Below are 26551 nucleotides of genomic sequence, written 5' to 3'. Positions count from 1 at the left end.
TGATCCTGCAACCTGCTGTAAGCTGATCATCAGCACAGTAAAACCTTGGTTTGAGAGTAACTTGGTTTGAGAGCGTTTTGCAAGACAAGCAACATTTTTTAATAAGTTTTGACTTGATATACAAGCGATGTCTTGATATACAAGTAGCGTCACGTCACAACTGAGTATAAAAGAGATGAGAGGCGCCTCTAAGTGTAGCAATATGGTTACATTTAATGAAGGTACAGCATTTAGCAACATATTGCTACACTTAGCGGCGCCTCTCTTCTCTTTTATACTCTGTAGCTCCTGCTGGATTTTGCTTCTAATCCCCTTGTGGAGGCTTCCATTTGTGGATGGACATTTTATGGTTACACAACCTATCACATTGCTATGATCTTTTTATATGGACTATAAACTGAAGGACTAATGAATAAATGGTTGTGGAACTAATTATTTGAGTTTCTATTACTTCTTATGGGGAAATTCGCTTTGATATACAAGTGCTTTGGATTACAAGCATGTTTCTGGAACGAATTATGCTCGCAATCCAAGGTTTTACTGTACCACTGGTGAGAAGAAAAACTAGTATCTCTATGCTGGGCAAGACCTATAATATATTTTCATAGATTAAGTTTATTAAATATTGTGGAGGGGGAGCAGCATTTTATTATTTACCATAGTAAGGCTCCATGCACACTGGGTGTAGCCTCCCTGACGGTTTTCCCAAATGTGGCTCAGGGTTAAATTTCAGCACCATTAGCGGTAACCCCGAGCCACACTCGGGATTACATTGCAGGATCCTGGTGCAGTGTTACTTACCTTGTCCCCGGGATCCTGCGATGTCCCCCGCTGTGTCTGCGGGCTCTGTCTCCTCCGAAGCCTCTTTGTGTCAGGCTCCGTTCCCTGCGAGCGTCGCGACACATGGGAGTGGAGCCTGGCGGCAAATAAAAAAAAAAAGTAAAAATCATAACACATACAGTAATTACAGTACTGTATGAAATTATTTTGCATCCCTTTTGTCCCCAATGCTTTGTCCAGTGCCCTGCATGCAGTTTTATATTATATATACAGTTGTTTCTACCTGAAAACTTGAGATGGTCCATAGCAACCAAAAAGTGTCCCTTTACGCCAAAAGTGGCTTTAGACCAGCTAGAAAACAGCAATAGTAAACTAGAACACTTGCAGAATTGAGCGATAGTGAATTGTGGGGAAATGTATTTTATTATTATTATTTTTTTTTTTTTAATTATTTATATTTATTTATTATATTATAATTTATGTTTTTGTGTTTCAAACTTCATCATACCCGGGATATCTACTAGACTCTTGGTGGACAGATTTAAGTGTGTTATTGTTAAGAATTACAGGCCTACAATATAAAACGCCAAATTTCCATGCAAAATAATTTGTACTGCTTTCAGCACCTAAAATCCGAAATAATCATACCGCCAGGGAGGTTAAGAAAAAGTCTGTTCTCTTGGGAGTAAAAAACACTCATATAGAGCATTTTGTGTACGAATTTTAGATGAGTTTGGAAGAGTTTTACGTTTTTTTCTGCCAGTAAGCTCCAATCAGGAACTCGAACCAGAAAAGGTTTTTTTCTGCCTCTAACAATTGAGCTCAAAATATGCCTCTAAACATGCTAATGTGCATGGACATAGAATAACATTGAGCTACTTCTACAGGCAGAACACAAAACTCCTGTAGAAGCAATGTTTTTTAACCTTCCTGGCAGTATTCCTGAGTGTGGCTCGGGGTTAAATTTCTGTACCATTAGCAGTAACCCCGAGCCACACTGGTATTGCATTGCAGAATCCTGGTTCAGTTTACTTACCTTATCACCAGGATTCTGCGATGTCCCCCCCAATCTGTCCTCCACCAGATCATCCACCCGACGCTCTGTGTGCCGGGCTCCATTCCCTGTGAGCCTCGACGCATGGGGGCGGAGCCCAGCGACAAATTCAAAAAGTACAAAAAACATAACACATACTGTACACTGTAATATTAAAGATTACATTACTATATCAAATAATTTCACCTCCCTTTTGTCCCTAGTGCTTTGTCCAGTGCCCTGCATGCACTTTTATATTATACATACTGTTCTTTCTGCCTGGAAACTTGGGTTTGTCCATGGTAACCAAAAAGCGTCCCCTTACTTCAAAAGTGGTTTTAGACCAGCTAGAAAACAGCGATAGTAAATTAGAACAATTGCAGAATTGAGCGATAGTGAATTGTGGGGAAGTTAATTTTATTATTATTATATTATTATTTTTAATAATTATTTATAGTTATTTATTATATTATTCTATGAATTCTCTGAATGGTGGAATTGCTGAGCAGGAGAACCTCTGTGGTCTGTGTGCAGTGGAGCAGCCATTCGCATAGAACCTTAGCAGGAACCAGAAAGTCGCATCTACCACAGCAGTAGCACTGACTTCTACAGTGATTTCCAGCTTCCCCAGCAGTCCATCGGGTATAAGTTATTGTATGTATATTTTACATGCTAAGCTGAACCAATATGTGTATGCATTAAAAATAAATCCTGGACAGCTTTAAGTAACATTACAGAATCAGGAAAAAACATTCTACTTACTATTTTTTTAATAATAAAGTGCTTCCCCTTTCATAATATTAATTGCATAAATTAATGTGAGTTGTTATCTTCCTTGACTTACAAGTGCTAACAAATATGTCTACAGGCACTCATTCTAACTAACTACTTTATCTCCACTGTTTATTTTTGGTTAAATATACATGATCTCATTAAGCTGGCCATACATGGATTTCAATATGGCTGGTTCAGAATTTCCATCCACAGGTGGCCACTGTGGTTGAATGGTAGCCGATCTACCAATCGACTTCTGTTTAAGCTCTCTGTTGGAATTTGCTTGCTTGATCAGCGCTGCAGGCAGTAGGCTGCTGTGTATACTGATGGTGGGGGAGTCTCCCTGCTGTCAGAATACAATGACACAGCGGAGAGGATTCCCCCATCCACCTTGCTTGTGTGGGTAGGGGAATTAGATGGATCCATTTTATTTGTTCAACCTGCTGGTTGAATTAAAAAAAACTGACCCATGTATAGCCAGCTTAAGTAGGGGAGATCTGTTGTAGCCTATAAAACAGTACTGTTTTTTTTATATATATATTGATCTGTATTTTTACTGTAGACTCTGTACCTATCCCTTAAGCCCCTCCCATTTTAAGTACAATTTGGCCACACCTGCCATTTTGGTCAAGGCAGTATGACCTGCTATCTACTCTGTCCCACTTCTCATGAATTTCAAATTTCAAAAATTCCCAGGTATGACCACCAGGAAGCCCAACCTGAGAAATGCCATGCAACTATTGCTGAAGTGCATACATTCAGTCAGAAGGTGGTTGCAGAAGAGATCAGTATCATAAAGACAGCATATTAAAAAGAAAGATGAAAACAAGTATTTTATAGAGAAAAAAAGAACATTTTATATGAAACAGGGTGGTTGAGCAAACTAAATGTCATTCAATTAGCTTTACATATTCTCTAATGATGTAACGGGCGAGAAACACAAGGGAATAGTAATGGCAAGGAATTGTGTGACAGGGAAGAAATGCAACCTGATCCAGCTTTTGGACACTGGGATAAGTAAGAAATTTTTATTTTTTAAAGCGTAACTCCACTTTTGCTGAGAAAAAACATTCCCCCTGGGTGTTGTATTTACATTGCAAGGATTATAAAATCCTTTGCTGCAGATAACTACCTTTTGTTATTCTGAAGAAATCCATGTGTGTTTGTCTGTGCCTCTGTGCTAAGTAGGTCTAATGGGAGTGGTTTCATAATTAACTGTCAGGTGTGCAGCAGCAGGAAACTAGTGAGGAAATCTGCTGGGCCTGCATCCCTTTAGACATGCTCCTATTGAAAGTAGCTCTCCAAAAATTAAATTTTTGTTGCAGGGGATGCCTGAAATCTGACTTGTATCTTAGGCAGACTTCTGGGAAAATTGGTGAGCCAATCACACAAGCAGGAAATTATGTTTCTGGGGAGTGGTCAGCACACACTCTGTGTACAGAACAACTCCATGTAGCCATATTGCAATGCATTCTCAGAAAATTACAGTGGCAGTAGATTGAAAAGGAAAGGCAATTTTTAATATCATTCAATTACAATATGATTAGTGTCACAATTATATGTGCTATATTATTTTTTCTTTATTTGCTAATTTTTTCCCCAGGAAAGTGGAGTTACCCTTTCAGTAGAGAGGGTTAAGGCTACATTCACACTGACAATTTAGCCTGGTGAGAACTGCAGCTGCAGGAATCCTCTGATTCACCACAATCTCCTGATCACCACAGGTAATGGCTGGCTGTGCGGACATCCGTGAATAGCTGCAGCCATCGGCTACCTATACTAATGATGAACAGGGCTGGCAGACACAGCTAGCCACTCATAGCAGTAGCAGGAATCAGAAGATTAATGTCACTGCAATTTGCATCGGACAGAAGCAAAGTGTGAATGTTGCCTAAGTGTGTTATTTTAAAATTTGGATACATACACAATAGTAGTAATGATACTGAGCTTTCATGTGCTGGCATTCACATCATCTGCAACATATTAAGGGGAATTTATCAAAACTGGAGCAGACAGAATCTGGAGCAGTTGTGCAGAGCAACTAATCAGCTTCTATCTTTCAAAGCTTGAGTGAAGAAGTTGATTAGTTGCCATGTACAACTGCTCCAGATTCTGGCTTCTCCAGTTTTGATAAATGAAAAATTAATTAAATTGATTTCAGTTTGCTGCAAATGGCTCATTTGTGAACAAGTAGTCAGTCTCAAGCTATGGAGTGATTAAATATTCCCTGTGTAATATGGCCTTTAGAGAGGGATAAGGAAAACAGCCTAAAAGTAGATTCCTCCCTTTAACATTAAAACATTAAATGTGTTTCTCATCCTGTCATTGGTATAGGGGTTATTAAATGTCAGGAGAAGGGCTGATGGAGGCACATGATGCCTCATCTGAACAAGAATTCTAGATTTTTTCTAATTGTATCTAGAAGCCATATCCCCCAGACACAAAATGAAAGTGCATCCATCCATTATAAAGAGACTGGTTCTGATAATAGATTTTTTTTATCTTATTATCTTTCTACTTCATATATTTCATTATGCTGTCTCCAGCCTTCAGGGAGTCATAGTAGATGCATCCTCCTTTTGTTTCTATAACCAAATGACTTCTTATCATTAAACGTCTCCTGTAGGAGCTTGCCTCTCCAATATTTCTGGATAATTCTAGTGATTTCCTATTAGGTCTAAGCATTTGTCTGGCACAAGGAAAAAGGTTACAAAACCATAGGTAACTGCAATGAGCATAGCCCCATATCGTTATAATGATCCTCCCATTATCTGCTCTGCTTTGCTTAAATCTATTGATTTATACTCTAGGCTTGACAATAAGGCCCTCCTGTTGTCCTGAACTACAATTCAGATACCAATGCTCCATGGCTAAAAGCAGGCTGAAGATATGAGGTGTTCTAATTCAAAAACTTTACTGAATATTTGGAGATGAAATAATTTGGAGGAAATAGCTGAATTGTACTAAGGCCCTGAGTAATTCTTTATAAGTATACAAAATGGCTGAAACATTTCAAGATTCCTACAAGGGTTTGTTCGGTAACAATGTTGAAGCTTGGCTAGAATAGAGCAGTGTCCAAAACTTGACAAGAAACTTGACGTTCCAGATGCCACCTTCAAGCAAGCAACACTAAACTTTTTTTGCTACAAGGTAGTTCAACATGTTTAGAACATATATCATACACATTAAAAATCCATCATAAAACATGTCACAATAGTTCCCCATCCCTCCTTATGTATAGTAATAGGAGTATACAGACCTCTGAGAAGCCACCTGCCAACTGAGGATATATATACAGTATGTATAAGTGTATTATATGCATCCACTATTATACTCATATATACACATTATCAATCACATCTTGTTGTCATATTGTTGTCTTATTATCCATCCACCATCCCTACTACATAGCAGTCTAGGGGTGGTGTTGCTAAACACATTTCATTGGAGGTTTCATTAGGAGTTCAGAGGTACTGAAAGGTGTCCATACACTGCAAGGGATTCTCATATACGTAAGGGGTAGATCACAGACCAGTGCCCCCACCAAAAAAAATTAAACCTCAAGAGAACAGTTCAGGTTGGTCCTCCTGCATGTGATTGCAACCCGAGTACATCCCCACAGTCAAGTCCCACTGTCACAGTCAGGGGTCAGGCTCAGAGACCAGCAGCTATAGCAGTAGAGGGACTCCCACCAACCAGCAGGATTGGTATACAAGCCTTGGCAATAAACGCAGGCTCACCTGAGGTGCGGAGTCTAAGTACTAACCAGTGTTCACCAGAGCTCCTGATGGTGGAGATGGGTGTAGCTGCATGTAAGTACCAGGTCACACACCTCAGGATCGTCCCACCAGGGGTTAAGCAAGCCCGGGGTCCAGTAGTGGATATAGCAAGTAAGAAGCGTAGTCAGTAAACAAGTCAAAGGTCAGTAACGAGTGGTAGTAAAGATACAGACAGCAGAAGTAAAAAGAAAAGTGAGATACTGGCTGGAGAGGTCACAATAATCTGGCAAACAGGAAGTTCATGGGAGGAGCAAAGAGTTCAAGGTTCAGGACAAACAAAGTTGAAGGCATTATGATTCAAGGATTTGTCCAGGTACCTGTCCAGCATTTCAGGTGGTACAGCAAGAAGCGTAGAGCAGTGACTACCCCAGAATAGTATTTTGCTTTGCTCTGGCATTTGCTACAGGGCTGGCATATTTAAAGTTTAAACCCATTCCAAATCTTTTCATTTCAAATTTAAGTGGAGAAGCATTAGAACGTCTGTCAATCTTGTATTTCTCACTGTGATGCCATTAGATGGCAGATTTTTTTAGACCATTTTTACCCCTGTAATACAAAGACATAAATGTAGGGGAATAGACAGATAGAAGGAGACAGAAATACAGTAGATGCCTCCCAGGAGTTGTAATCCTTCTGTACTCTATTAAAAAAAAAAGTGATTTTTATCGCTGCCCGGGTACCCAAATGGAGAAATGTCTATTCACTTCCTGTCCCTATAACACCATCACCAGAAAAGGCTAAAATAAATGAGGTGTGAGCTCAGTGTGCTGAGTGACAATAAAGTGTATCTATAACCAAAGCGTTTTTTGTTTTTTTCGTGTTAAACAGACTAGAGTAGAGAGGATCCCTGTCAGGTTTTTATTACTGCCTTTGTCCTTGCTAGGGAGATTCCCTCTCTCTATGTGTTCTGCTGACTATTATCATCAAGACAGAAAGTGATAGCAAATCCAAAATTTTAGTTGTCATCAAATCAAGAAGTTTGGAACACCTCTTCTGGTGAAAACATGCCTCTCACTTTGTAGAGATTTAGTCCTACTTCCTGTTGGTCTCCTGGACAGGAAGTGAACTGAAAACTTTCTAATGTAATGCAGACAGCAACAAATAATTTACGGGGTATAATACTTCCCTACTCTATCTAAACCTAAAAAGAACCTAAAACGTTTGGGCCATACATACTGTACACTTTGGATATGAAATTGTACTGCTGTGATTTCATGCAACCTGATAAGTTGTTACTTAGCTGCACTGTTTAACCTAATTGGCACCACGCTTGTAAATGGACTTGTCCTACACTTTTCACAGATTTCCTTTCTAAGCAATCAATATGTATTTTTGTATGACTACAGGATAATAGTGGTGTGCTGAGTGTGCTGAGAACATCTTGTCATGTTCAGAAATGTATGCTGTTCATTAGACTACTTTGTCACAACCTGTCACAACTGGGCCTATCTAGGAATCTAAAACATCCAATATTAAAATATCAACAAGTCAATGCTAAGGCACTCAAGGTCTTCCAGCAGTAGAAGGTATTCAAAAACAACATTTTATTGTGTCCATGCAATTGTCTGTAAATGCATGTACATTTAAATGTAGGAGAAAGACATCTGGGAAATATAAACAAAGATATACTTCCAAGATCATTTTTCCTTCCTGAACCCAAAAACAAAAAGGTATTACTTTACAGTTTACCAATTCTTAGATGTGGTGGCTGCATTCATTTTTACCTGGCGAACTAGCCAGTAGGTCTGTTATTTTTCAGCTTACTTTCCCAGACCAAGCTAATCAGACAAAGTGGGTTAGGACAAACCATTTACCAAATGACAGGGGTGCTTACAATGGTCAGCTTTTATTCATTTATGTAAAACCTTTATCCCTAAAGGAAAAAAAAAAACAATTTTCTGCTGTAGCTACTTATAAGTGTTAGATGGAGTTTAGCTTCAATGTGTTAGTCAAGTCCACCTAAATCTGCTAGTCTAACACCACCCTCTCGCCAGACAGATGACACTGCTGTCCAAAGATGTCTGCTTTATTACTTCATCCAGAATGCAGACACCCTAAGACAGGAAGTGTGTTACTGGCATATCCCCAGGTGAAACAAAGAAAAAGAAATTTAAAAAAAAGAAAATGAATGCAGCCACTGCATCTAAAGCCTAGTACACACTATGAGAAAATCGGATGACCGATCCTTTGATTTTCCACAAATGGGCATTTCATGATGTAGTCGGAATGGTATAGACTTTATAAAAATTCTAGGTCGACAAAGGCAAACGTAGGCAAACATAGCTATGTAATACAAGAGGAAGTGTAGGGTTATTCTATGTTTCTGAGCATGCACATTATTTCTTTTCAGTTATTCCCGTACAATTATTGTACATATTAAACGAAAATCGGATGTTGAGTTCACTTACGATGAAACATTTCTAGCCGGCACCTTCAGTTTTTGTCATCCGAAAAATCAAAATCGGAAGTTGAAAACCCTGTACTAACGTTTAGATAATCATAGTTCATAATTGGTCTGGTTAAAAAAGACACAAGTCCATCCAGTTCAACCAACAGAAGGGAAAAAAATACATACAGTGGGGACGGAAAGTATTCAGACCCCTTACATTTTTCACTCTTTGTTATATTGCAGCCATTTGCTAAAATCATTTAAGTTCATTTTTTTCCTCATTAATGTACACACAGCACCCCATATTGACAGAAAAACACAGAATTGTTGACATTTTTGCAGATTTATAAAAAAAGAAAAACTGAAATATCACATGGTCCTAAGTATTCAGACTCTTTGCTGTGACACTCATATATTTAACTCAGGTGCTGTCCATTTCTTCTGATCATCCTTGAGATGGTTCTACACCTTCATTTGAGTCCAGCTGTGTTGGATTATACTGATTGGACTTGATTAGGAAAGCCACACACCTGTCTTTATAAGACCTTACAGCTCACAGTGCATGTCAGAGCAAATGAGAATCATCAGGTCAAAGGAAGAGCTCAAAGACAGAATTGTGGCAAGGCACAGATCTGGCCAAGGTTACATAAAAATTTCTGGTGCACTTAATGTTCCTAAGAGCACAGTGGCCTCCATAATCCTTAAATGGAAGACGTTTGGGACAGAACCCTTCCTAGAGCTGGCCGTCCGGCCAAACTGAGCTATCGGGGGAGAAGAGCCTTGGTGAGAGAGGTAAAGAAGAACCCAAAGATCACTGTGGCTAAGCTCCAGAGATGCAGTCGGGAGATGGGAGAAAGTTGTAGAGTCGACCATCACTGCAGCCCACCACCAGTCGGGGCTTTATGGCAGAGTGGTCCGACGGAAGCCTCTCCTCAGTGCAAGACACATGAAAGCCCACATGGAGTTTGCTAAAAAACACCCGAAGAACTCCAAGATGGTGAGAAACAAGATTCTCTGGTCTGATGAGACCAAGATAGAACATTTTGGCCTTAATTCTAAGCGGTATGTTTGGAGAAAACCAAGCACTGCTCATCACCTGTCCAATACAGTCCCAACAGTGAAGCATGGTGGTGGCAGCATCATGCTGTTGGGGTGTTTTTCAGCTGCAGGAACAGGACAACTGGTTGCAATCGAGGGAAAGATGAATGCGGCCAAGGACAGGGATATCCTGGAAGAAAACGTTCTCCAGAGTGCTCAGGACCTCAAACTGGGCCGAAGGTTTACCGAAGGTTTACCTTCCAACAAGACAATGACCCTAAGCACACAGCTAAAATAATGGAGTGGCTTCACAACAACTCCGTGACTGTTCTTGAATGGCCCAGCCTGACTTAAACCCAATTGAACATCTCTGGAGAGACCCAAAAATGGCTGTCCACCAATGTTTACCATCCAACCTGACAGAACAGAGGATCTGCAAGGAGGAATGGCAGAGGATCTCCAAATCCAGGTGTGAAAAACTTGTTGCATCTTTCCCAAAAAGACTCATGGCTGTATTAGATCAAAAGGGTTCTTCTACTAAATACTGAGCAAAGGGTCTGAATACTTAGGACCATGTGATATTTCAGTTTTTCTTTTTTAATAAATCTGCAAAAATGTCAACAATTCTGTGTTTTTCTGTCAATATGGGGTGCTGTGTGTACATTAATGAGGAAAAAAATGAACTTAAATGATTTTAGCAAATGGCTGCAATATAACAAAAAGTGAAAAATTTAAGGGGGTCTGAATACTTTCCATCCCCACTGTATATACAATCCTATGCCCATGGTTGATCCAGAGGAAGGCAAAAAAAAAAACCCATTAAAGCATGATCCAATTTGCTCAAACACGGGGAAAAAAATCCTTCCTGATCCCCCAAGAGACTATAGGATATTCACTGGTTCAACTTTACCTATAAATATACGTATCAATAATTTTTTTCTTCCAATCGTCTTGTGTACGGGCCTTTAGGGTTGATAAGCTGCAATATATTGCATGTCTGCTTTTGAGTTTAATAATGCTTATAAATAAAACAAAGACATTTGGCTCGTGCTCAAGATCAGCAGGTTTTTCAAACAGAACAAACAAAATGCTTCTTTTATAATCAATACAATCAAAATGCTTGAAGTCAGGACCACTTTTGAAGAGTTAAAAAAGACAGAAATCCATATGTGTCAGGATATTACACAAGGGCATATTTAGACAGCACTGGGTTTCATAGGCAAACACTGAGTAGGAAGGGTAGCACTATGGCTCTTCATAGCCACAACTGAAATTCTGGGAACAATGGCTAGAACTGATACAGTCTGAAGGCAACCCTCTAGCTTCTGTACATTACAGCTGATTGCCAAGTCTTTCACTCCTGCTATCTGCTGCATTTTAGCATCTGAAAACCAAAATGAAACCAACATTTCAGGACTTGAGTTTAACTTTCAGGATGTTCTTACTATGACCTGTTTCTTTGTACTTAGTGACACCTGTAATATGAAAGGACAAAGTAATATAGGCCATACATGGGTTGAATCCCAAACAAATTTTTCTTTTGAAAATCAGAAATTTTGTGCATTTTGTGAGCCGATGGTGCCACCATTGATTTAGAAATTTGACCAACCAAGTCTTCAATTTCACCTCATGCTGCTACACAAAATAATTTTCGTGGCCGGGAATCTTCTTTTCTTTCTGGTAATTTTCTTTTCTTGCACTCATGCACATTTTTTTTCTGATTATATTTTTTGCCTGATCACTTAAATTTGATGGTCGCACGAAAAACGTCCGTTGCTGCGAATGGTGTGAAATTCAATCGAAAATTCTTAGTTGCGATTTTCGTAAGAAAATTCTTTCAGAATTCGACCCATGTATGGGCTGCTTTACCGCTTGCCAACCGCCGCACACAGATGTACGTCAGCAGAATGGCACAGGCAGACAAATGGGCGTACCTGTACGTCCCTTTGAATTTGCCCCCTATCGGGCGCACGCGCCTGCTGCACGCCGCTGGACCATATCCGATTGCAGTGAGGAGAGGCAGAATGGGGAGATGCCTTTTGTAAACAAGGCATTTCCCTGTTCTGCCTAGCAACATAACAGAGATCCACTGCTCCCTGTCATCGGGAGCAGTGATCGCTGTCATGTCAGTGGTAGCCCATCCCCCCTACAGTTAGAACACATTCCTAGGACACACTTAACCCCCTGATCGCCCCCTAGTGTTTAACCCTTTCCCAGTGTCATTTACACAGTAATCAGTGCATTTTTATAGCACTGATCGCTGTATAAATGACAATGGTCCCAAAATAGTGTCAAAAGTGTCCGATGTGTCTGCCATAATGTCGCAGTCATGATAAAAATCGCAGATCGCCGCCATTACTAATAAAAAAAAATTTAATTAAAAAAATCCCATAAATCTATCCCCTATTTTATAGATGCTATAACTTGCGCAAACCAATCAATATACGCTTATTGTGATTTTTTTTTACCAAAAATATGTAGAAGAATACATATCAGCCTAAATTGAGAAAGAAATTCATTCTTTTATATATTTTTCGGGATATTTATTATAACAAAAAGTAAAAAAATATTGCTTCTTTTTCCAAATTGTCACTCTTTTTTTGTTTATAGCGCAAAAAATAAAAACCACAGAGGTGATCCAATACCACCAAAAGAAAGCTCTATTTGTGGGAAAAAAAGGACGTCAATTTTGTTAGGGTACAACATCGCAGGACCACACAATTGTCAGCTAAAGCGATGCAGTGATGAATCGCAAAAAATGCTTTGGTCAGGAAGGGGGTAAAATTTTCCGGGGCTGAAGTGGTTAAGGTAGACTGGAAATGTTATCTGGTTATTCTAGCATTTACAATAAGGGCTGGTCTGTGTTTAGTTGTAGGCAGGTGTGGGCCTAGTGGACCTGGTCATCCTCAATTAGACTTGTTTTACTAAACAGCAAAACTTACTTCAGCTTATACACATTCTGCTTGTACTAATAGTTGTACAGAGCTGCCATTGGTTTCAATAGAGAAAGTGCCTTGCTTTACCAGGCTCAGCAATGTATAGTAACAAGGCCAAAGTGTTGTTACATACATAAATATTATCTGTTTTTTGTCTGAGGACTTTATTGACAGTAAGGATGGATGTGACTAAAAGGAGTGTTGGCTGTAGGGGAGATTGTACGAGGGGTGGCAGGAGATGGACAGCAACAACCCCTCTGTGAAAATTGTGATATTTATTAGGTCACAATTTTTTTAGTGAGTGCATTTAAATGAATTTCATCTGATTTCTGCATTTAGTATGTCATTTTGTCATCTCTCTATAATTTCTCAGAAATTCTGCCCTTGATTTCAACCATTTCATTAGTCGAATGCACTTGACAACAGCCACAAAATGTCAAGTATATGTGTAAAAGTTTTAGACATTTTTCACCTCAGAACTGCAGTCACAGCTTCAGGAATAATTATAACTGCATAATTACAAGTTACACCTTAAATTAAGTATGAATAACAATGAACCATCTTGCTTTTTACTGCAATTTTTCTCTGTTGTAACACTATACTTTTAATACCCACTGACATGTTTGCATCCTACTTCAGATATAAAACAAAGCTTTCCTGTGTTTGCGTGTTGGTCAGGTTTTGTTTTTTCGAGTGTGGCTTGGATAACTGTACAATGTGGACTCAAAGTAGAAAAGTACTCCCATTACTTCCCATAGCAGTTACCCACCATGGAAAAATTAAGTTGGGTTTGTTACTTTGTATTGCAGATACCTCCCTTTAAAACATGTTTTGAGATTAATTTACTAAAGGAAAATAAGCTGTTCACTTTTCAAAGGAATTTTCACTTAGCTTGGTGAAATAGGTGACCCTCTGCTGACTTTTCGCTTAGCTTGGTGAAATAGGTGACCCTCTACTGACTTTTCGCTTAGCTTGGTGAAATAGGTGACCCTCTGCTGACTTCCATCATGTGCCAGAGAAAATCTATGTTTTTTTTTGTTTTTTTTTGCTTGCAAGTGATTGTGAATTGTATGCAAAGTAAATGTTCACCACATTCCACTAAGCTAGGGTTAATTTCCTTTGTAAGATGTGCAGCCTATCTGCCTTTAATAATCAACCCCACTGGGTCCTGAATCTGCAAGCTACAACTGGTTTCAGCTGTTAAAAGTAGCCATCAAGATAGAAATGTAGGGCACATGCTACTAGGTCTGTCACCCCATAACTGGATTTACTACTTGATGATCGCTTGACCTATTTTAGCACACCCGGTATACACATGCTTGCTCCCAGTAAGTGACCCACTATTAATGCTGCACAGATAACTATAGCAGCCTCAAACCATGTATGATAAACAAGTCAACAGCAGCCCTCATATTCATTCCTTGACTGATTCTCTTTAAAGAACCAAAACTAAGAAAGCATCCTTCCAGCGGTAACTAGCTTTGTTTACTGGCCAAACGTTCAACTTTAGGGAGGTAAACTACAAATGTAGATTGGGGCTTTATGCAAATTACTCACAATGCTGAAAACTGCCCCTCACAAACATCCTTGGTTGAGTTTTTATATTTGGCACTTCAATAAACTTTAACTGAATTTGCAAGAGACAAATTGGTACGGTATCCATATTTCGGGAAAATTTGCTATTAAAATGTATTTATAGCCCAATTTTTGTTGTTGTTGTTGTGAAAAGAGCAGGGAAGCAATACATTCCCTATCAGATTATTTTTTTCTATCTGTGTCCTTCACCTCTTGCTCTGGTGACAGCTCTAAAATGTTGGATTTCATCCTAATTCTGACTTACTGTCTCAATGGCAATGGTCACAAGGACAAATAGAAGGCTGAATCTTCCCAGTGGGGTACAGAGTGCAAGCAAATCTCGAGGGTCTATCCCAAGGGGTCTCAAACTGGCAGACCTCCAGCTGTTGCGAAAATACAAATCCCATCATGCCTCTGCCTGTAGGAGTCATGCTTGTAACTGGCAGCCTTGCAATGCTTTATGGGACTTGTAGTTTCACAACAGCTGGAGGGCCATCAACCTTTAATGAATTAAGAGCAGCCACTGAAAAGAGAATAAGCTTCAAATAGCAAACAAAATGATTCTCAATGTTTGTGATTCTATTACTTCACATTATCAGCGATGCCTGGACCAGAATGGTCATCAGTTTGAGAATGGGTCCTAAGTATAAATAAATACATTTATATATTTTATTTTAAAATTTGAAAGTAAACTGTATAGTAAAAAAAAATACTGACTTTATAATCATCATTCATGTGTATACATTTTTGGGGGAACCCTGTATTTTTCCTTTATACTGGCTTTTCAAAATAATACATGTAGTAATATAGAGGTTTAGTAAAATGTTTAGTGCAGAATAATATTTTTGTATTGCGATGTACACATCAGACCAAAAAGAGGAACAGCTGAGGCTGCATGAGGGACAAAAACAGGGACAGTCCCTCCAAAAAAGGAACAGTTGAGAGCTATGGTGATCCTGTTATAAAGGTGTTTTTCAGGCACTTCATGTTATAGAGTAACTATGCCCTGTTCTTACCTCCAAAATTGTGCTCTTGCATTATCACTCTGTCACATGGGTTTCCAATGGAGACCACAAGTGGCTATTTCAATGCACATTATGTAAAAATGGTTCATTGTTGTCACCATCAAGAAACCTGCCCTGAGAAATACCACGCAGTCCTTGCTGTAGCACATGCATGTACACCACATGGGCTGTGGTTGTAAAGAGCCTGCAGGAGAGACAATAACAGAATGAGTAAATTAGTATTTTATTTCTAAAAAAAATAAATAAAAAAAAGTTAAATGGTGCTAATGTCTTTCGGTAAGGGTTTACTTCTACTTTAAGATTATCCTGCTCATTCCAGCTCACATTTCCCATTAGATATATGTGCTGTATTTTCATTCAACTGGTATTCTATCTTTATTTTTACCATTAAAAAGCTTTGTTAAAGCAGATTTTGCATGCAATTCATAAGCAGTAATGTGTGGAAACCATTCATCAAATCAACGACATTTTTAGTTCAGAGATATTTGTACAGCACTAAAGGGAATATTGGATGGGGTAAAAATGAGATAACGTACTTTGACATACTAGGACATAATTTTTAGAAACTACTTGTTCATTTTCTTTGCTTATCATGGTTTAAAAAAATAAATGCATATGAAAACCTTGAAGCCCAATGAAGTCCAATTGCCCCAGTAAATGAATTATTATATTATTCCTTATTATACTTATTGGTTAATAAAACAATTTATTTACAACCATTGTTTTCAGTAGTAGAAAGGAGAAATATGACCGTATATTGCATTATGTTTTCTATTTTATTTTTCAATAGTCGCACTCTTCGCCTGTGCTGTTTACGAGACTTGTTTATCCCTGGACAGTCATTGATTTTGATTTTCTCATTTTGCCAGCACAGGAAGATCTGTCTGAGTTTTCTGAGAAGCAGGAAATGAATGCATTAGAAATGAGACGAGCTGATGTGTGCTCCGATGACACTGCAGACATGAGGAAGAAGAGCCTCCATCTGGGATCATCCATGGTGGGTAACCAGAGTTCAGTACCTTCTGAATGAGGTCCAGTAATGTTCTATAGATATTTCATTATTTTTAATTTATGGTAGATAATCAGCTTTAGAATATGAAGATTCAGATAGGACTGTGAGATGTATTTTGTATGCTTAAAAAGTTTAATGCAGAATCAACATTCGACTATATAGTACAATCTATATGAATTGTGTGTGCATGTATAGGATGTGCTTAGAACTGGAGCACTGAATACATAAAATTGACCCCACTATTTACTCAAAGTGTAAGTAAAGCTAAAACATTTTTCAGTCTTGGATATGCAATGGGTGGGTTAAAATCCCTGTAAGTTCTTTTCCTTCTGACTGTGTCCCTTCATTTCCTGTCCCAGTGAAGGTATATTCTCTCTTGGACCATTGTTATCAGAACAAGATTGCCCATTGAAAGATTCCCCACTATTATTATTATTATTATTATTATTATACAGGATTTATATAGCGCCAACAGTTTGCCATCCTGCTTTTTCTGTGACAAGTTGAAAATGTCACTGTACCAGAGACAGAGGTCATCAGAACAAAAGGGTGAATCTCACTAGCAGGGACACAGCCAACAATAAAACCCAAAGGAGGTTCTAACCCTGTCTATCACATCACTAAAAGACACTATCCAATAAAAAAAATGGCTTTTTATACATTTTAAATTGTTTATAAATTCTCCACAACATCATTAATGCTTTGTAGGGGCAACTGTATAGCAACAGAGTTAGCAAAGGCAACAACTACAACTAGGTTGACTAACTCATTATAATGTTTTGATACAAGAAGGGACTTTGACTGTTCACATATTTCATGTATTCTGCGTGTATGTTTATATTAGGCGTTACTATATATGTGGTCTCTAATGGTGCTCTGGTTCACATTTGCATTTGAGCCTAAAATATATTTTTACAGGAACACTGCACTAATAGTTGCACAGCTTATATATAATAGTTATGGCAGGCCCAGTGCAGAATTTGTTATACCTTCAACGTAGTGTATAAGAAGAATCCTATTAAAAACCCTGTAATACAGAGGAGATAATCACCCGTTCCCTAGTTGGAAGATTTTATCACATGTGCCCTAGCTCCTTTCTTGGCCAACTTTGTCACTTCTTCTGGGATTTAACTACAGGATATTAGTTCTGTACATGAACAATAGTTTTGTTTTAGTCGTTTTATTCAACACCAGAAATCTTTGGAAAAAGATTTTTATTTGCCACCAGAAATCTTTGGACAAAGGCTTTCCAGATACCAGATCTTACTCCTGTCTGAGCATTTTTTTAAAGCTCTTCTCCAGTCCTAATCTCCATTCCTCTCAACCCCTTTCCTTAAACCCCCCCCCCCACCTGCAGTTATTTCTTCAAAAGTCCCCTAAATACGTACCCTAAAGTGGACCTTCAAAAAGAGCGTCATTCAAATCCTCTTTGGTTCCTGTTAAACAATTGCACATCTTATTTTTTTTTGGAAATCCAGTACCTTTTTGTTGCTGGTGCTCAGTCCCGCTCCATCATTCCTCACTATGGCACGGATTACGTAGCCCTTTTGAGGTATACATAACAGATCCTAGGAGGCTTCAGGATAATCTATCAGTCTCATACATGCACAGTGGCACTTCAACAAAGGGCCAGCTATAAGTAATCAGGAAGTGACATCTGGCTCTCGAATACAAGATGGCAGCAGAAAATAAGCAGCAAAGATTTTGGAAGGTAGCTCTGGACTTCATGGGCTGGTAAGTATGTCATAAAAGATAAGTGTTGTAATGTCACAAAAAAATTAAACGAATAAATAGAAAGTCCAAGTGTTAACTGAAAAAAAGTCCACCATGAAGGAAAATTCTTGATAAATCCAAAGTGCACCAGCCACTATATGAGAAAAAGAGGGCGCTTACCATATGTTTAGACCTCACATTATAAGAAGATCTAAAACCGCATTTAAATGAGATAAGATCCCACAGAAATGGATGGATGAATGGATAGATGGGTTCAATCTCCTTAGCCTCTCAACCCACAGTGCCTCAGATCACTCTCATAGAAATAGTATGGCACAGGATGATTTCATAATTATTCACTAGATCCACTCTCACCATCATACCAAAGAAAAGATAAATCTCATAATAAGGTACTGTTTAATATCGATTTATTATAAAACCAAGTAAAATTACTCACAAACAGAAAGCAATAAGAGCAGATTTCAAATCACTTTGCCAATGCTCCGGGCGGGCTTGATGATGTCATCGCTATTCTCTGCCCAACGTACATTTCGTTCTAAGGAACATCTTCATGGGGCATCAGAGTAACATATGAAACATATTTTGTTCTATAGCAGGCTGGACTTCGGGCAGGGATACAAGGTACTGGAGCTGCAAGGGATCAGCAAGCAGGAATATGGCTAGCAGGCAAAACACTGGAGCACACATAACAACTATGTGAGGGATTATATACCTTCCCAGCAGCCAGTATCAGGTGGGGCCTAATTACAAAGGTCAGCTGGCTGCTGGGGACACCTGCTGGTGGCCACTGGAACTGTGCCCTTCAGATCTGGGAGCAAAAGTGCCACCCTCAGGTGATACAAGTCCTGACATATAGACTAAGCAAATTTACATCACAGATTTTGGATCACTGTTTTCTTGGAGATGTACATATACAACTAGACCTATTTTGCCTTTGCTTTTATAAATCCACTGCTTGCTAAAGCTATAGTGTATTAGTAAGTCCTGCTTATCTAGCAAGTCCCGATTAGAGCTGCTACATCCCCATTTTTCCTTTCTTGATTGACCCCATTCTTCTGAACAGCAGATACATAGACAAACAAGAAGATCACGTGGCCAGGACCTGAAAGCCAGATCTGCAGCAAATCTGTTTATACAAAAAATAAAATTGACTATTTGAAGTCAGTTACTCTGATCTATGTGGTTTGAGGATCCCATCAGTGTGTCACCTTATATTCTTGGACACCAGTCATATCAATTTAGGAGGAGGACACAAGGTAGGCCCAGAACAGAATGGGTCGTTGATATTTACCAGATCAAAAAAGCTGGGACACATAGCCAGACATTTCTGTCTTGCAGCCTCTTCTAGTATCTGTTAAAGATGATGGTAATTCTTTTTCCCTGAAGTGTGTAATTGTAGAGCCGAAGCTGGCTTAGAATACAGGTCAACAATGTTATGACCCCATCAAACTGGTGAGGAAATATAGGTCCATGCTTCAACATGACAATCTTATGTTCTGTATCTCCTGGAAACATAAGTAAAAAACATTTGGTTTCAAGGTCCCTATTCTCTCTAATACGTATAAAACAACCAGGGCATTGTAAATAAAAATATGTGTCTGTGCTAAGCCAGGACATTGTTTCTGTGTCAAGCATTAGTCAGACTGCAGATTGTCAAACTATAAAATGGCAGATTGTTCTTTCTAGAACAGAATTTCACTCATTCTACTGTCATTATTGCTGCTAGATTGGGTTTAAGATATGCATCAATTTGTCATTACACTTCACATATTCTTCCTGCAGTTACAAAAACAACATATGATATGAATTCTGTTTTCTTTTAAAAAAATCATATTTTTTCAATAATAGTATCTCACAAACGATGCATTCATTTAGGTAAGTCATCTGCCTATTTTTATTATTGGCAACTGAATATTCCATACTTCATCTCTGTGTGGGCAGGGTTATTCAAGAATGTATTTTTCTACAAAGAACGGTTAATGTTAGGGTTTTTCACACAAATAGTCTGGACATGGGCTTTTCAATGGCAAGTAGTCGGGAAATGGGTTTCTTTTGTAAAAAGCCTGTCATTTTTATATAATGCATATAATAATTTGTTTCTAGTAAGTTCGGGTTTGGGATATCAAAAGCAGTGAAGCTCTACATCTGTGGAGATCACAAATGTTACATTGTTTCTTTAATTTAGTTACATCCAGTAATTGGTACAGGTGCCCACAGCATTAGCAAACAATAAGTAATAAATATATGTAATTCATATATTAGTTTTCTGAGACCCCTATTGTTCAGTTTAAAGTATATGTAAACCTTAAAAGGGAAGGTTGGTATTTTTATTTTTTTAAATCACACTTACCTAGGAGGATGCAGCATCAGTTCTATGGTGCACCTCTCCCCCGCCGGCTCTAAGAACTAAGTGATCAAACACCGCTGAACGCCCAGTTCTCAGGGCTCTGTGAGCTGGTGACTTGCAGTCATCGCTGTCTGCTCTGCCCCCCCCACGCTTACTGGAGCACTGGGCTGTGGAGGGGGTGGGAGCGGTTGGCTCAGGCTCTCAGTGGCTTGCTGAGAGCCGCCATTATGTACAACTATGATAGCTATGATTAGACATACCTATCACATGGTACAGGGGCACTGTGATTGGCCCTAGCTGTACCATGTGATCACTTTGACCAATCACAGAGATCGCAATAGTACACAATAAATGGCTATGAATGAAAGGCATTGTGTTCTATTGACATGTGATTGCTGTTATTGGTCACAGTGATCACATGGTACAGGTCCAACCCAGTACAACTATCTGTCTTCCGCTGTGTACGGTGGATACAGCGAGTGACAGATTGTGCCCCTAGGGCATACAAAGTGAGCAACTGGTGGACGTCATGTGACTTCCACCAAGGCTCCTGCTTGGCCGTCATTTTACAAAAGGCTGGGCGGGAAGTGAGTTTCCACCCTGTAGGTGAGAGTAGAAAGAGGGAGTTTCTTATGGTAAAAATGCCATCTCTAAAGCACAGATTGAACAAGATTAGGGATTGTTATTTAAGTAGTGAGAGGCCAATGGTCTCTAATATAAGAAGGGCAGAAACATAACGAATCTAAATCAGAGTGTATTTTTTTTCACTGAAAGAAAGACTGCAAAATATTGTACAGATTTTGTGCACAGTATTTAAGCACTTGTACTAGCCGGCATTTTAACAGGAGAAACACTAGCAAACTTTTCATCAATAAATCAACTTAGAGTGTTTTTATTTAACTGAAAAAGGACTGCAGAATGTTCTATTGACTTTGTGCGCAGTTTTTAAGCACCTGTACTAGGCCATATTTGAACCAGAAAGACACTGCAGACCCACTGGTCCAGGGTTGTGGGGAAGAGACCCTTGTCCTCATCAACATGTGGATGAGGTGCTGTGCTAGGGGAAGCCTCCTTGCAGGGTAACCCCCCCCCCCCCCCTCGTTAGGGGCATGTGGCCTGGTATGGTTAAAGAGGGAAGGAGGGCACAGCTTGTCTCCTCATTCCTGAACTGCCAGGCTACAAGCTCAGATAAGGGTCTGGTGTGAATCTCCTAACCAGCAAGTGAATGGGGCCAGTGACATCATTGGCTGTAAAGGACTCGGCTGTGCCTGCACCCACCAGTGTCCTTAACAAACATTGATAGCCAATTGCAGAGAGCGCTATTCAAATATGACCCTCCCCCTGTAAAAACACAAAAGCTCAGAAGGGGAGATTGATGAACTAACCTTGCATGGTTAGTACAACCCGCTGGGTTGCATGAAAAAAAAACTGTAGTGTGTACCTGGCTTTAGTGAGTGTGTATATGACAATTTAAATATAGCAGTTTTCTGCAATCAACAACAGGTAGCTTTCCCTGCAAACATTCTGTGATCTGTACCTAACTACTCCATATCTCATTCAACACTAACAAAGAGCTTATGCAAATTCTGGCTTTTAATGGGAGGGGGCTGGCATATAAGAGAACCCCTGTGATCAGCCTTTCTAAGCCACCTGAACACAAGTCAGAGGTCAGAAAGTGCATTGTTTTAATTGGCCACTACTATAGATACAAACAAATGTGTTATGCTGCGTACACAGGATCGAAACTTCCGTCAGAAAATACTTGGATGGTTTTTCCGACGGAATTCCGCTCAAGCTTGCCTTGCATACACAGGGTCACACTAAAGTTCTCTGAACTTTCGACCGTCAAAAACGCGGTGACGTACAACACTACGACAAGCCGAGAAATTGAAGTTCAATGCTTCCGAGCAGGTGTCAAATTATTTCCGAGCATGCATGATTTTTTGCGTGTCTGAATTGCATACAGACGACCGCATTTTCGGATAGGAACTTTTCCTGACTGAAAAATAGAGAACAGGCTCTCAATCTTTTGCTGGCTGGAATTCCGCCAGCAAAAGACCGATGGAGCATACACACGGTCGCATTTTCCGACAAAAAGCTCTCATCTGAGTTTTGCTGCATTTCCGATCGTGTGTACGTGGCATTAGATTTCTCAAAAGTGAAAAACACGGGAAAAACCCAAAGCTCCTCCCTACTCACCTCTGGGGCCCTTAAGCTGGGATTTAAGTCTCTAGCATCTCCAAAAACAGATTTTTGGTTGAACTAGATATTTTTAAGTTGCCAGTTTTCAACTGGTCAGTTATTTTTAGGACTTAATAATGCATAATATCAATTAATTAGGAATTTTATGTATTAATTGAAACGTCTGTACCACCCCCTTACTAATGCCACTAGCACTAGTAATTTGTGCAATTAGGAGAAGTGCGGGAAGTGAAAAAATAAACACATCGCTAATTTTTTTTTGGTCTGCTCTGAGCACAGAGCAGATACTGTTAGCCACTGCTCTGTGTTCTGGCCCTCCAGTGCTCACTGGAGTGCCATACAGGAGACAGGGCGGGAGCAGCTAGCTCAGACTCTCTGAGGCACCCTAAGAGGCTGAACCAACTGTTGGTCAGGAATTTGGATGGATCCCAATGTCACTGTCTGGATCCTCTCAGAAACTGTAGCTGGTCTATGACGTCAGCTGACAGCAGACTTTAGCCCGCTGTCGGATGATTCTGGATCACAGAAGCTCAAAAGTAAGTGCACTCCTGTGACCCACATGAGATGTATGATCAAGCTTTAATAAACATTAGCATGGTTATCAAGTGTCTCTCATTCTGTAGGACTTTATCCCTGTATTGAAAATGTAGCAATGACTTCCGAAGGAGCTGCTGGATTTTATGGAGGCCCCCCTACCTTCCTAGTGGTAATTTGCCCTGGAGCTGCACCCAGATATTTAACTACCCATTGGCAGTGACAGGCAATCTTCTTTTTTTCTATTTTATTGACCCAACAACAGTAAAAATTTCCTTTAAGCCCTGATGGGCAATTGACTAAGCAGGTCTCTTTTTTTTTAGCTTTAGCACCCTCCCTCAGGCAAGGGGCCTTAAAACCATAAACCTAAACCTCTAAGCAGCTATACCCCCCTCAGGTAGCAGGCCTCACATCATTACCAGTTGGAGACTGAGAAACAAGAACCTTTCAACACTATATCCTCCTAAGCCTTGGCGTTAAGCGGACTTTTCTAGACAGGTTACCCAAATATTTATTCCTTCTCTAAGCCTACATCGCTGACATAAACCCCACAGTGATTGGCCAGGGTAATTTATATATTCATAACCTGATACAAACCCAATGTAATTTCTTGCTCTAGCTTTTTATGAACACTTAACAGTAGCAGGCAGAAGCAAACAATAATCTTGGTCCTAGGGGAAACCCAACAAACCCAGATAACAACAAATAAAGCTCAGGCCAGCTACAGCCTAGCAGCCAACACCAGATATAAATTAAGGACACTCCAACATATGGCAGGGACCCTATACAAAATATCCAGTCCTACCACCCACATGTTCCACAGAATATCCCACCAAATGTCCTGCCGCAGGCAGGGGGCAGTATACAAGCTTCTATGGTAAAAACACACTGCTATTTTTTTACAAATGCAGTTTGATCTGAGTATGATGCCCGCTATGTATTTGTCATTTTAGTATCAATAACCTAAGAATTACTGACATCACTGAGATCACATTTTATCTGCCTCATGATACATTGTCATTAGAAATTAGTGATGTTTTTTGGTAAGAGACACTATAGTGCCTCATGCATAAAACATCTGAAGTACACTACAGCAAAACAGAACAAGTTATTTAGTTTCTATGCATCACAGGAATTGTTATGCCAAACTTCTAATGAAGCTACTGCATGATATTGAACAAAGAAAGATGCTTTTAGTGCATATAGGTGACAGGTACACATTATCAAATTAGCAGCCAGTGCTTGCAATATAATATTTAGTAGTGCCTGCCATAAAGTTATTTATTGCACAGGTCAGACTAGGAAGATCCATCCTGATATCATATATTCTGGTACATGGTGCATATCATTTTATCAATTTAGAAAATGTACATACAACACAATTTGTTCATATTCCTGCCATCGTTTTTTCTCTTGTTTGCTTATTGATTTACATTATTAAGTTGTACATTTCGCCGGCAATGTCTTGGCAGATATCGCAAATCACCCATTAGGGCATAGTTAGCTGCCATATCAAAATACAGCAGTCCAGTTTAATGTTAGATATTCAGTGGTTTATTCATAATGAGTTCCACAAAGCTGTACAAATGGAAAGATAACGTTATAATGGGAATTCTGTCCTTACTGCTAGACCGTGCTGGAGCCGATTACATTTTATGTGAAAATAGCAAACATCCTTTTAAGAGAGCATTTGAAGTTGGCATCGATCCTTTCTAAGTGCTGTGAAGCTGTCCATTAAGATTGGAGTCGTTGTAAAGATGAAATGATTTCACGCTTGCGTGTCTGCGGAACGTGGAACAGCATATTTCATCCAAAAGTCTTTTTTTAGCATTGATGATGGTCACATTACCATAGTTAAAAATAGAAACCAAGTTCCTAAGGAAATTTTGGCGATTGCTAATCTTAAAGCCTGGTGTCCAGGTTTGTGCAAAGCACTGATTAGAGCTTTTGTCATTGTGAGCTGTATGCAAAAGATGCCAACGTCTTAATGAACAGCTGACTTTTAAATCGCCAAGCAACTAGTCAGAATATTCCTTTAATTATTTTTAGTCTCCACTATAGCAATGAAATTCGATTCTTATTCTTTGCTTTTTCAATGGTAAACATACTTTGAAAAATTAGGTCCAAAATTCTAAAATAAAATTTAAACTTTGGCCCATGCCATCCAGTCAAACTCATGTTTTCTGTTTAAATTCATTCATTCAGTCAGAAACAACAATGTAGAGAAAATAAAGACAGTTGTTTGAGTATAAGCATTAGGATTTTCCCTGTAAAAACAGCTGTGTGAGTAGTATACAAGGTAGTGTCGAAAAGTTTTGAGACTAGCTCTGTTTACAATAAAGTACTTTATTTATCTACATTTACTTACTATCTATCACCTTCAAAATAATCCCCTTGCAGCAATACAGCGCTCCCAGCGTTCCAGCCACTACTGGAATGTGTCCTGGAAGTCTTCTTTTTGAAGAGTGTAAAGCACCTTCTGTGATTCGTGCTGGATCTCCTCAATGGTTTCAAAACAGCGACCTTTGAGCTGGAACTTCATCTTCGGGAAGAGGATGAAGTCCGCAGGAGCCAAATCTGGCGAGTAGGGTGGTTGCTGAAGTGAGGTCATGTTGTTTCCGGTGAGAAACTCACGTTTGTTACTTGCTGTCCATGATGAACTAGCAGACGTGGTAACGCACATGGTCAGAATAGCTCCAGTTGAACAGCTCTTGATGTATACAGGACAATGTCTTTTGGCACACTGACCTATGAAGGTCTGTGCTCCCTGTGACTGTGCATGCCACCTTGTACTGCCATCTGCTGGCGTGTTACAAAACTATCTCAAAACTTTTTGATACCACCTTGTATAGGTGGGTGTAAGCAGGGAGACCATAAAGGCAGGGAGCTGAGGGGAAGAAATAGAGCAGAGCATGTGCTCACTGGCTGTATGAATTTTGGAGGCAGGTACATAGGACGAGGAAGTAGTGCAAAAAGAGACTGACAGGAGTGCTAAGGGAGGGAAAGAGAGGAGTTGTGAAATGTGAGTAAGGTTAGAATAAAGAGAAAGAAGAGAGGAGGGGAGGAACAAAACAAAAAAAAAAAAGAAGGCATGTCTTCGTGTGGAGTACATTTAGCTACTAGATTAAATTATTAGCAGAGATCTGAAGTCCACAGGTAAGTAGCATGTAAACCATGAAGCTCAGATTTTTATTAGATTTTGGTGTTGATCATGCAGCATAGGTTTAATTTTCTTGAAAGTCTTCCAAAGAATGATGACAGATTTAAATTGATTGTAAAGTCTCATTTTTTTCTTTTAAAACAATAAACATGTTATACTTACCTGCTCTATGCAGTTGGTTTTGCACAGATCAGCCTGGATCCTCTTCTTCTCTGGTCCCTCTCTGGGGCCCC

At 39.4% G+C, this 26551-nt stretch overlaps 1 long non-coding RNA gene across 1 annotated transcript in view; it reads left to right on the top strand.

Annotated features, from left to right (window-relative positions):
* Positions 1 to 26551, top strand: part of LOC141145834 (uncharacterized) — a 125497-nt gene that overhangs the window by 72153 nt on the left and 26793 nt on the right. Inside the window, exon 3 of the long non-coding RNA XR_012244667.1 lies at positions 16199 to 16326. This is a non-coding gene — a long non-coding RNA (uncharacterized lncRNA). The remainder of the gene's footprint in view (positions 1 to 16198; positions 16327 to 26551) is intronic.

This window comes from Aquarana catesbeiana, linkage group LG05 (assembly GCF_042186555.1).
Source record: "Aquarana catesbeiana isolate 2022-GZ linkage group LG05, ASM4218655v1, whole genome shotgun sequence".
Lineage (NCBI taxonomy): Eukaryota > Metazoa > Chordata > Amphibia > Anura > Ranidae > Aquarana > Aquarana catesbeiana.
Note: the sequence above shows the minus strand (reverse complement) of the source record. Positions and strands in the feature narration are given on the sequence as shown.